Source organism: Budorcas taxicolor, chromosome 8 (assembly GCF_023091745.1).
Source record: "Budorcas taxicolor isolate Tak-1 chromosome 8, Takin1.1, whole genome shotgun sequence".
Taxonomy (NCBI): domain Eukaryota; kingdom Metazoa; phylum Chordata; class Mammalia; order Artiodactyla; family Bovidae; genus Budorcas; species Budorcas taxicolor.
The window spans coordinates 18,625,315-18,638,232 of NC_068917.1; positions in this window are offsets into that span (position 1 = coordinate 18,625,315).

A 12,918-nucleotide genomic window follows, 5' to 3' on the forward strand; every position below is an offset into this window, starting at 1 on the left:
TGGATGGCTATTTTACATGTTTTAACTTTCATAAAAGTGAAAAATAATATTCTGGGTTTGAAAACATATGTTATTGCCTTGAATTTTGAAATAGCATCAAAGCTAACTATAGCTATTTTAATGATATATTCCTTACCAAATACTTTAATAAAATCCAACCACCCAGCCCCCCAAAAATGAAAATGTGAAAGAAAAAATACATTTCCCACTCTTTTAAACAAACAGATGTGCCTATGAATTAAACTTTAAATTAATTGAATGTGTAATCATACTTTATAAACTGCATATGCCTAAATACCTGCCTAAGTTTTATAGCTTCTTCTGTTTTTTAAAGAAAATAATGATTCAACTGAAATATTGATTATATTCATGGTTTCAAAGAAAAACTATCTGTGAAATATACTTCTTGCCAATTAAAATGATGCAATTTGGTTTAGACTAGAGAATGTCAACCAAAGCTGATAGTTGTTTCATTTTTAGAAAGGCCTGTCCCACAATAATACTAGATCTTTTGGTTCCAGTTTCATTGAGATATAGTTGACATCCATCACTGAATAAGCTTAAGGTAGAGACCTTAGGATGCATAGTAAAATATATTGTGAAATGATTACCATTATCATGTCATACAATAATAATAAAATAAGAAAAGGAAAGAAAAGATTATTTCCTTGAGATAAGAACTGATAGAATGTACGCTCTTCATGCTTTTCATGTATAGGAAGAAGTTTAACAAAAAGAAACTATTAAATTTCAACAAACCTGATTCTCAATTCATATATTTTCAAAAGCGGAATCTTCTGCAGTAAACTCATATAATACCTGTGTAAATGCATGCATTAAAGACTCTCCAGGGGATTTTAGAAAGACAGAACATGATTTGTATGTACTAGTTTAAAATTTTAACCTGGAAAGTGTTGCCTTACTATACGTTTTAAGAATGATCTTAGAAATGCAACTAGTCTGGAACACTAAGTCTTTAAAACATCACCAGGAGTATGGGAGACAGTGGAGAGGACAGACATGAGAGTCCTGGAATGTTAATCATTGACGGATTCATAGTTAGAAAGAACCTTACAGGAAAATGTGTATCAGTGTATTCTACATAAATCATCTTTAAAAAAGAATTTCACGAAAACAGTTCCTGTATTAAAATATCCCCAAGCAGTCCACAGGACTCATGAGAATAGCTGAAAGATAGTGCTATATCTTTATTTCTTTCTTTATTTTTTTTTATTTTTTTTTAAGTTTTTTATTTTTTTAATTTTAAAATCTTTAATTCTTACATGTGTTCCCAAACATGAACCCCCCTCCCACCTCCCTCCCCATAACATCTCTGTGGGTCATCCCCATGCACCAGCCCCAAGCATGCTGTATCCTGCGTCAGACATAGACTGGCGATTCAATTCTTACATGATAGTATACATGATAGAATGCCATTCTCCCGTATCATCCCACCCTCTCCCTCTCCCTCTGAGTCCAAAAGTCCGTTATACACAGCTGCGTCTTTTTTCCTGTCTTGCATACAGGGTCGTCATTGCCATCTTTCTAAATTCCATATATATGTGTTAGTATACTGTATTGGTGTTTTTCTTTCTGGCTTACTTCAGTCTGTATAATCGGCTCCAGTTTCATCCATCTTATCAGAACTGAATCAAATGAATTCTTTTTAATGGCTGAGTAATACTCCATTGTGTATATGTACCACAGCTTTCTTATCCATTCATCTGCTGATGGACATCTAGGTTGTTTCCATGTCCTGGCTATTATAAACAGTGCTGCGATGAACATTGGGGTACATGTGTCTCTTTCAGTTCTGGTTTCCTCGGTGTAAGGGTGTAGTTAGTGAAAACAGTATTACTCCAGTAGTTTGTGTATATAAATCCCCATTCCCAAATTCCTAATTTTGTGTGTATGCAACTTAGATTATTTACTGGATAAATACATGCAAAATTTTTTCTTTTGGATTTCTTCTATTTTTTACATCATGGTTTTTGACATAGACACTGAAATACTGCTGGGATATTTTATTTTCACACATTTTGAGATTCATTGGCAGCACCAGTTATTTGAACCAAATTAAAGTCAATAAATTCCTTCCATTAGATTTGATTTCCTATAAGAACCTTGTAGGAAAATCTGTGTCAGTGTATTCTAAATAAATCATCTTAAAAAAAGAATTTCATGAAAATAGTTCCTGTGTTGAAATATCCCCAATCAATCCACAGAACCAATGAGACTAGCTGAAAGATAGTGCTATATCTTTATTGCTAAGCCTTTCTCATGGATCAGTGCAAAGAAATAGAGGAAACTAATAGAATGGGAAAGACTAGAGATCTCTTTGAGAAAATTAGAGATAACCAAGGGAACATTTCATGCAAAGATGAGCACAATAAAGGACAGAAATGGTATGGAACTAACAGAAGCAGAAGATACTAAGAAGAGGTGGCAAGAATACAGAGAAGAACTGTACAAAAAAGATCTTCATGATCCAGATAATCACAATGGTGTGATCACTCAACTAGAGCCAGACATCCTGGAATGTGAAGTCAAGTAGGCCCTCGGAAGCAACACTATGAACAAAGCTAGTGGAGGGGATGGAATTCCAGTTGAGGTATTTCAAATCCTAAAAGATGATGCTGTGAACGTGCTGTACTCAATATGTCAGCAAATTTGGAAAACTCAGCAGTGGCCACAGGACTGGAAAAGGTTAGTTTTCATTCCAATCCCAAAGAAAGGCAATGCCAAAGAACATTCAAGCTATTGCACAATTCCGCTCATCTTACATGCTAGCAAAGTAACACCCAAAATTCTCCAGGCCAGATTTCAATAGTACATGAACCCTGAACTTCCAGATTTTCAAGCTGGATTTAGAAAAGGCAGAGGAAAGTGAAGGTAGAAGTGACAGTCGCTCAGTCCTGTCTGACTCTTTGCGACCCCATGGACTATGCAGTCCATGGAATTCTCCAGGCCAGAATACTGGAGTGGGTAGACTTTCCCTTCTCCAGGGAATCTTCCCAACCCAGGGATCGAACCCGGGTCTCCCGCATTGCAGGCGAATTCTTTATGAGATGAGCCACAAGGGAAGCCCAAGAATACTGGAGTGGGTAGCCTATCCCTTTTCCAGCGGATCTTCCCAACCCAGGAATCGAACCGGGGTCTCCTGCGTTGCAGGCAGATTCTTTACCAACTAAGCTATGAGGAATTTAGAAAAGGTGGAGGAAGCAGAGATCAAATTGCCAACATCTGTTGGATCATTGAAAAAGCAAGAGAGTCCCAGAAAAACATTTACTTCTGCTTTATTGACTATGCCAAAGCCTTTGACTATGTGGATCAAACAAACTGGAGAATTCTTAAAGAGATGGGAATATCAAACCACCTTGCCTGCTTCCTGAGAAATCTGTGTGCAGGTCAAGAAAAAACAGTTAGAACTGGACATGAAACAACAGACGAGTTCCAAATCGGGGAAGGAGTACTCAAGGCTGTATATTGTCACCTTGCTTATTTAACTTATATGCAGAGTACATCATGAAAGATGCCGGGCTGAATGAAGCAGAATCTGCAATCAAGATTTCTGGGAGAAATATCAATAACCTAAGGTATGCAGATGATTTCACCCTTATGGAAGAAAGTGAAGAACTAAAGAGCCTCTTGATGAAAGTGAAAGAAGAGAGTGAAAAAGCTGGCTTAAAACTCAGAATTCAGAAAACTAAGATAATTGCATCTGGTCCCATCACTTCATGGCAAATAGATGGGGAAACAATGAAAACAGTGACAGACTTTATTTTCTTGGGCTCCAAAGTGACTGGAGAAAGTAATGAAAGTAAAAGACACTTGCTCCTTGGAAGAAAAGCTATGACCAACCTAGACAGCATATTAAAAAGCAGAGACATTACTTTGCTAACAAGGTTCTGTCTAGTCAAAGGTATGGTTTTTCCAGCAGTCATGTACCGATGTGAGAGTTGGAATATAAAGAAAGTAGAGCGCCAGAGAATTGATGCTTTTGAACTGTGGTGTTGGAGAAGACTCTTGAGAGTCCCTTGGACTGCAAGGAGATCCAACCAGTCAATCCTAAAGGAAATCAGTCCTGAATATTCATTGGAAGGACTGATGCTGAGGCTGAAACTCCAATATTTTGGCCACCTGATACAAAGAACTCACTTATTTGAAAAGACCCTGATGCTGGGAAAGATTGAAGGCCGGGGGAGAAGGGGACGACAGAGGATGAGATGGTTGAATGGCATCAACTAGTTGATGGACATGAGTTCGAGTAAACTCTGGGAATTGGTGATGGACAGGCAGGCCTGGTATGCTGTAGTCCATGGGGTCGCAAAGAGTCAGACATGACTGAGTGACTGAGCTGTACTGAATTAGACTTGATACTTGGACTGTTAGAACTTGTTGATTTCATTTTCTTTAGAATTGATATCTGTAAGGTGTAAGATTGATTGACCAATGGGCATCTTTCTGATTGTATGAAGAAAGTTTGTCTAGAGCCCAAGAGAATGATGACAATTTAAAAAGACTAATAGTATTTACACTGTGGCCCTGTAAATACTCAGAGTAAGAAAACAAATACAGTTATGTATTACATATAAGCTCCAACCTATTGAAGTTTAATAAGGTGAATGCATGCATGAGGATACCACTGGTCACATCTCCACACTGTGCGGCTCTCACATTTTCTTCATGATCACCTCGTCTTGTAAGTGACTGGTAGGAGAAGGAAATGGCAACCCACTCCAGTGTTCTTGCCTGGAGAATCCCATGGACAGAGGAGCCTGGTGGGCTGCTGTCCATGGGGTTGCACAGAGTCGGACAGGACTGAAGCAACTTAGTATGCATGCATGCATTGGAGAAGGAAATGGCAATCCACTCCAGTATTTTTACCTGGAAAACCCCATGGACTGAGGAGCGTGGTGGGCGGCTGTCTATGGGATTGCACAGAGTCAGACAGGACTGAAGCAACCTAGTATGCATGCATGCATTGGAGAAGGAAATGGCAACCCACTCCAGTATTTTTACCTGGAAAACCCCAGGGACGGGGGAGCCTGGTGGGCTGCTGTCTATGGGGTCGCACAGAGTCGGACATGACTGAAGCGACTTAGCAGCAGCAGCAGGAATGAAGCAAAGTGTCAGTTTCAATACATGTTTCATTACTAGTAAAGCTTAATCATGTTATTATCTTTTAGATAAAAGTTGAAGCTTTTTTCTTTGCACACAAATGGTTCCTTTTTTTGTGCCAACTTTGACAACCATTATTTAATAATATATTTCCTTAGAATCTCAGAATTTAAAAATGTATTTTTGTTTATCCAAACAGCTGCTTCCTTCAACTATTTCAATGCCTTCACTGGATTTTAAAATTGATTTCCCCTAAATGTGTTCCAGTTCTCCTTTGAGCAAAATAACTAGCCCCTAATAATGTAGTGTAAATATGTTTACTGAAAAACTCCAATTCATATTTTGTTTGTAAAAACCCTTCTCAGGACAAAATAGTTCATTGCTCAATTTTATAAAACTCTTTGAAAATTCCTATAATCCTCCTATCTTGTTTCTCTGTTTTATGGTTCAGTTTTACATAAGTGAATACATAGCACTTATCACAGTGGTGTTCACTATAAAGATGATATTTGAAACACTGATGATAGCTAGCTGTAGAAGCATCAATACGGATAAAATGTAGCTTTACCTTTTCCTGCTAACCTTGATGCAGAGTATTCCTTGTTTAAGAATAACAAAGTTTACCTTGTCTGCCACATCTAGGAAAATTGAGGTCAATTGATTATATCAATATAAACAAATGTGCTTAAATGAGAATTTCCCTCACTTATGCCCTTCAAATAACCCAGTTGTTACAATAAAATAAAATAAAACACGCAAATAGCCTTGTATTGACAGGTCCCATTAATAATGATATTATATCTCTATTGATTTCTTTACCCTTTCTTCTATAGTAAAGTGGCTTTAAAAAGCTCACTCCCCAAAACGTAAGCATCCTTCATTTTCTCCACAGTGACTTTTCTGTCCTTGGAAGTATTACAGCAGCTATTTTGGATGTGCTGTTTGTAAGTCTCGAAATCCTAAACTCTCTAATCCTAAACTGGTGACAGGATAGAGGACATATCAAAATTTCTTCTCAGCCCCAATATCTTAACAGAGAGATAATATCAAAGCCTTGTAAGAATTTGAGGGTTCTTATTCTAGAAGTGATTATTAAGATGTAAGAACCCATGAAACACAATATGAAACAAATTAGAGTTTCAGATTGTTTTAAAAGGCTTTGTCATTTCATCAGATTATAATGTTATTCTAGTATGTTTGTTCCCTAAGATATAAGTTACCCAAGGAAGGGATCAACTCTCAGTGGTAGCATTACTTACTTCTGGACTGGCAAGTGTTTTCCATAAAAGGCCTTATAGAAATATTCTTTAATATTTTTGTCACTTGGAAGGAAAGCTATGAAAAACCTAGACAGCATATTAAAAAGCAAAAACATCACTTTTCCAACAAAGGTCTGTATAGTCAAAACTTTGGAACTGTGCAACCATGGAACTACTGGAACTATGTTTTGTTCCAGTAGTCATGTATGGATGAGAGTTGGACCATAAAGAAGGCTGAGAGCTGAAGAACTGATGCTTCTGAACTGTGGTGGAGAAGACTCTTGAGGGTCCCTAGGACAGCAAGAAGATCTAACCATACAATCCTAAAGGAAATCAACCCTAAATATTCATTGGGAGAACTGATGCTTAAATTGGAGTTCCAGCACTTTGGCCACCTGATGTGATGAGCTGAATCATAGGAAAAGACCCTGATGCTGGGGAAGATTGAAGGCAGGAGGAGAAGAGGGTGAGATGGTTAGATGTTATCATCAACTCGGTGAACATGAGTTTGAGCAAACTCTGATAGAGATATTGGAGGAGAGGGAAGCCTGGCATGCTGCAACATGGAGTCACAAAGAGACATGACTTAGCAACTAAATAGCAACAAGTAAATGTTTGAGATGTGAGGGTCGTAGGTCTCTGGAACAACTACTCAATGGTATCTAAATGCACATACATGACTGTGTTAGGTAAAAATCATTTATAAAAAGATACAGTGGGTTGGATATGGCCACAAGCTGTAATTTGTCCACCCAGAGCAACACTGATAGAGGCATTTCTGGTTACATTCTAAGTGAGGAGGCATTATACAGGGCTTCCCAGGAAACTCAGTGGTAAAAAATCTGCCTGCCAAGGCAGAAGATACAGAAGATGCCGTTCAATCCCTGAGTCAGAAAGATCTCCTGGAGAAGGCAATGGCAACCCACTGCAGTATTCTTTGCTGCAGAATTTCATGGACAGAGGAGCCTGGTGGGGCTACAAGAGTAGCCCGTAGGGTCTCTAAGAGTCAGGTACAACTGAGCAGCTAACACGTTCACTTTCATGCCGACACATGTCAAGTGTTCAAGTGATAGCTGAGATGACTTATAACTGATAAATGAAAACTTTCTCTCATATTTGCATATTGTTTCTCTTTGTGTATACATGTACTGCTGGTTCATTGGAACTGTGAATTACATATATACATGCTATTATCAGACTCGATGCATGCAAGGATTTCAGAGATGCTTGCTTTGAAGAAATATTTCTTCATAAATTCTCACTGCAGATTAATTTTATAGCAAAGGTACAGCAGTCAATGATACTAGATTTCAGATAAAATTATTTGCCTCTAAGTGCTACCATTGTTAAATAAAAATGCTTCCTACCCTTTTTAGTCTTCTGAAAATAAGTTAAATGTTAAAACCATGGTGTCCTTTATAATTATCTATTGAAAAATGCATGATTAGGAGTATAAAATGTCATTGTTTCTAATCTTAATTTAAAATAAAATGTCATTTTAACCTTCTTCAGGAGATTCATCTCCCTGAAAGATAATCCAAATTGATCAGGAACTCCTATGAAGAACAAAGAGTAGATTTCCTTAACTCATAAGAAACACAGTCATTGGGGCACAGTTAATTTAGAAGGGGCTTTTGAATCTCAGGATTACCTGGGTACTTTATCTTTCAGTACCTCTGACACATAAATTCCATTCCCTACTCTCAACTAACATTGTCGTGCTTAAGCATCTGTTTGGAACAGTTGAGGTTTGCAGTGACCTGAATGAGTTTGATCGTCGCTTTGTTAAGCAGCCTATCATGCCACTTGGAATTCAGTTAGTTGCATATGGAAAGTCATATTGGAAAGCATCACACAGAGCTTGCATGGCTTAATAGCCAGAAATGTAAATCTTGGATGAAAACTCACAGGATGAAATTTAGGGGTGGGGGGCGAGGATCAAAGAGAGTAAAAGGAAGAGGTAGAAAAAAATGGAAAAAAGAAACAATTCAAATCCAGGGCATTAGTAGGTGCAGGTGATTATAAGCAAGAAGTCTCTGTTATAGACAACATTTCAGTAGAATATAGACAACAAGGAGTTTTCAGTTTTGACGTGTACATTGCTGGGATACATCAAAAATACCAGAAGCTGTGCCAAATGACAAATTTAAATTACACTGTCCTGTGTTGTCTGAGTCTGATCCAAAATCGTTGGCATGTCTGCAGCAAGAAAAAGTCCGGGTTTAGTGAAATCAGTCTTGTGCCATCAGAATTCCATCTTTAGTGTGTTCTGCTTTTTTTATTTCTCCCAAAAGAGACAGTTGTAGAAGAGAATGCAAAATTTATAATTAGGCATCTATGACAATATGAATTCTATCTTTAAAAAATAATTACCATGCTAAAATATATTTCCCCCTTGGTCCAGTGGAGTCTTCATATCAATGTGGTTGCAACTTCTAGTATTCTATAGAGGTAAGGGCAGAGGTCTCTATTATTCCTAGAATTATCTTTGGACAAATGTTTCATGTTTGCATATTTCTTTATCCATTCAAACAACAATCTTTCAACTAAATAAACTGACTGAATGCCAATTGTGGGCCAGCCAGTAGGACTACATGCTATGGAGACAAAGAAAGAGACAGTATTACTTTCTGGAGAATATTTATAAGTATATAAACAACTTTACATTATTGTTATTGTTATTGAATCGTTACTTAAAATGTAGTCATCATTTTTTTAAATGTAGACTTTAATTTCATGTGGATTTTCATTATGAACTTGATGTCATAATGGTACATGGTATGAGAATAATGGTATTTAAAGTCTTTTTCCAGTTTACGTAAAACGTGGCATCCTGTATTTTCATTTTAAGCCTATATTTATACAAGTGGAAACTTTAGCTTAACAGTGTGAGCCTGAAAATTTTACTATCTTTGTTTTCAAGAGAATTATTGCTTCGGGACATTTTCTTCAACCAAAATTGTACAGACTTAGATTTCGTAAGAGCAACTGTTTTCTCTGGTCTGTGTGCCAGTCTTTATTTGCATTTGTGAAGCAGAAAACCGGATCATACTTTGCTGTACTTGGCTTTCAGCTATAGAGCTCTGATCAACAAACCTTTTAATCATTCCAGATGATGTGACTGTTTTCTGACACAGATGTACAGTCATTAGGGATTAGGGTTTGTTGTTTTAAAATTGTCATTTCAACCCTCTGTATACTGATACAGGATTGCCTTCAAAAATCTAAATATGACTTTCTGAAAATACTGACAAATACGTTAGATAAGGAGACTTTTCCCTACCAACTCCCTAGAAACCCCAAATTTTTAAATGAAAAAAAAAAAAAACCCTATAACTAAAACCTTTATAAAGTATGCCTTAACTGTGTTTATTTACTCTTCACTGGCAAATTATTACCTCTAAGTATTGCTGCTGCTGCTGCTAAGTCGCTTCAGTCGTGTCCGATTCTGCGCGACCCCATAGACGGAAGCCCACCAGGCTCCCCCTGTCCCTGGGATTCTCCAGGCAAGAACACTGGACTGGGTTGCCATTTCCTTCTCCAATGGATGAAGATGAAAGGTGAAAGTGAAGTCGTTCAGTCATGTCCTACTCTTAGCTACCCCATGGACTGCAGCCTACCAGGCTCCTCTGCCCATGGGATTTTCCAGGCAAGAGTACTGGAGTGGGGTGCCATTGCCTTCTCCAACCTCTAAGTATTAACATATTTTAAATATATAGACAATTGAAAGACCACTCATTCACTTTAATTGTATACATAGTTAAACTGTTATAAAAAAGATGACTACATTATAAGTCTGCAACCTGATATATATTTTTTAAAATATATAATATATATATGTATTTAAAAAGTATATATGTATATGAATGTGTGTGTATAATCTCAGAAATTTAAGGAAAACATATCATAGCTTGTCGGAAAATACATTAAGATCTTGGTAAATGACCCTTTACCACATCAGGTTCTTTTTCAATAATAGCCAAATGTAATATTGGCTGAAGCTATTTATGTTTTTGTTTTTAGTTTATATTTATTTACCATTTTATGATAGTCAGACTCTAAATTTTTCAGTTTTTCATTTTTGACACTCTAGTATTTTGTTTTGTTTTGTTTTGTTTGAGGGATGTTTTGGGATATAAAGAAGGCTTCCCTGGTGGCTCAGATGGTAAAGCGTCTGCCTGCAATGCGGGAGACCCGGGTTTGATTCCTGAGTCAGGAAGATCCCCGGGAGAAGGAAATGGCAATCCACTCCAGCACTCTTGCCAGGAAAATCCCATGAATGGAGGAGCCTGATTGGCTACAGTCCATGGGGTCACAAAGAGTCGAACACGACTGAGCGACTTCACTTGGGGTATAGACAAGCCGTTCGTATCAATAAGGTAAACTAAGAACAGACACCAAGATCATTTAGATATCCAGTGGTAGTAGAGAAGGACTTAAAAACCTATAATTCCTAAATTCTGTGGTCTTTCTACTGTACTCACTTTGTTATTTTGACCCCAAAAGTAGGGGGTGAGCATTTATTGAGTTAAATTAACTCAGGCTCCTCATTGTGAACCTAAATGATTTTATTGCACATCAGTTCAGTTCAGTTCAGTTCAGTCACTCAGTCATGTCCGACTCTTTGCAACCCCATGAATCACAGCACACCAGGCCTCCCCATCCATCACCAATTCCCAGAGTTCACTCAGACTCAAGTCCATCGAGTCACTGATGCCATCCAGCCATCTCATCCTGTCATCCCCTTCTCCTCCTGCCCCCAGTCCCTCCCAGCATCAGAGTCTTTTCCAATGAGTCAACTCTTCACATGAGGTGGCCAAAGTACTGGAGTTTCAGCTTCAGCATCATTCCCTCCAAAGAAATCCCAGGACTTATCTCCTTTAGGATGGACTGGTTGGATCTCTTTGCAGTCCAAGGGACTCTCAAGAGTCTTCTCCAGCACAACAGTTCAATAGCATCAGTTCTTCAGCACTCAGCTTTCTTCACAGTCCAACTCTCACATCCATACATGACGACTGGAAAAACCATAGCCTTGACTAGACGGACCTTTGTTGGCAAAGTAATGTCTCTGCTTTTGAATATTCTATCTAGGTTGGTCATAACTTTAATTCTAATGATCAAGCGTCTTTTAATTTCATGGCTGCAATCATAGATCTCTGTTTTTGATATTGAATAAGCAAAAATTCGGAGAAGGCAATGGCACCCCATTCCAGTACTCTTGCCTGGGAAATCCCATGGACGGAGGAGCCTGATAGGCTACAGTCCATGGAGTCGTGAAGAGTCAGACACGACTGAGTGACTTCACTTTCACTTTTCACTTTCATGCATTGGAGAAGGAAACAGCAATCCAATCCAGTGTTCTTGACCTGGAGAATCCCAGGGACAGAGGAGCCTGATGGGCTTCCATCCATGGGTTCGCACAGAGTCAGACACAACTGACGCAACTTAGCAGCAGCAGCAGCAAGCAAAAATTATTGACCCAGTGATTAGTAGAGACATTAAACACCTCAGGTGTGTGGCAGTTGTTGCTCAGTCACTCAGTCATGTCCAACTCTTTGTAACCCCGTGGACTGCAGCATGCTGGGCTTCCCTGCCATTCATTATTTCCCAGTTTGTTCTAACTCATGTCCATTGAGTTGGTGAAGCCACGCAACCATCTTATCTTCTGTCACCCCCTTCTCCTCCTACCCTCAATCTTTCCCAGCATCAGGTCTTTTCCAAGGAGTTGGCTGTTCGATCAGGTATCCAAAATATTGGTGCTTCAGCTTCAGCATCAGTGGATATTCAGGATTGATTTCCTTTAGGAATGACTGGTTTGATCTCCTTGCTATCCAGGGCACTCTCAAGAGTCTTCTCCAGCGCCACAGTTTCAAAAGCATCCATTGGTTCTCTGGCACTCAGCCTTCTTTATGGTCCTACTCTCACATCCATATATGACTACTGGAAAAACCATAGCTTTGACTACAAGGACTTTTGTTGGTCAAGTGATGTCTCTGCTTTTTAATGTGCTGTCTAGGTTTGTTATCGCTTGTCTTCCAAAGAGCAAGCACCTTTTAATCTCAGGCATGGGGAGGTGGATGTAATAGATGGCCTAACCGGACCCCCTTTTACTGGCACTGTGAGCCCAGCCTCCTGCTTCCTGTGCCATCTATTGGAAAACAGAATATTTCCCCTTCTGTCGCCCAACCTTCATGGCCCTCAACCAGTAAATAATCAATAAAGGAACAGCAACAAGAAAAACAATGCTTTTGGCTTTGCAATAGGACAATCTCTGAGGTGCAGTATATTCTATGTACCTTCATATGGAATAAAGCTAAGGCTGAGATTTTATGTGAAATTACACATTTGCTTGGTTTTTTACACTTTCTGATTTGCTTCCCCTTCTCCTTGCTCTTTTCTTCATGAATTTCTTGCACTTTAATCCTTACTTTAGAATGTGTGTCTTAAGATTGCAACCTGAGAAAAACGTTTGCCTATAAAGTTCTTCTACATAAATTGTATAGCTAATTTGTCTCTTCCTACTCCATTAACTGCCTTT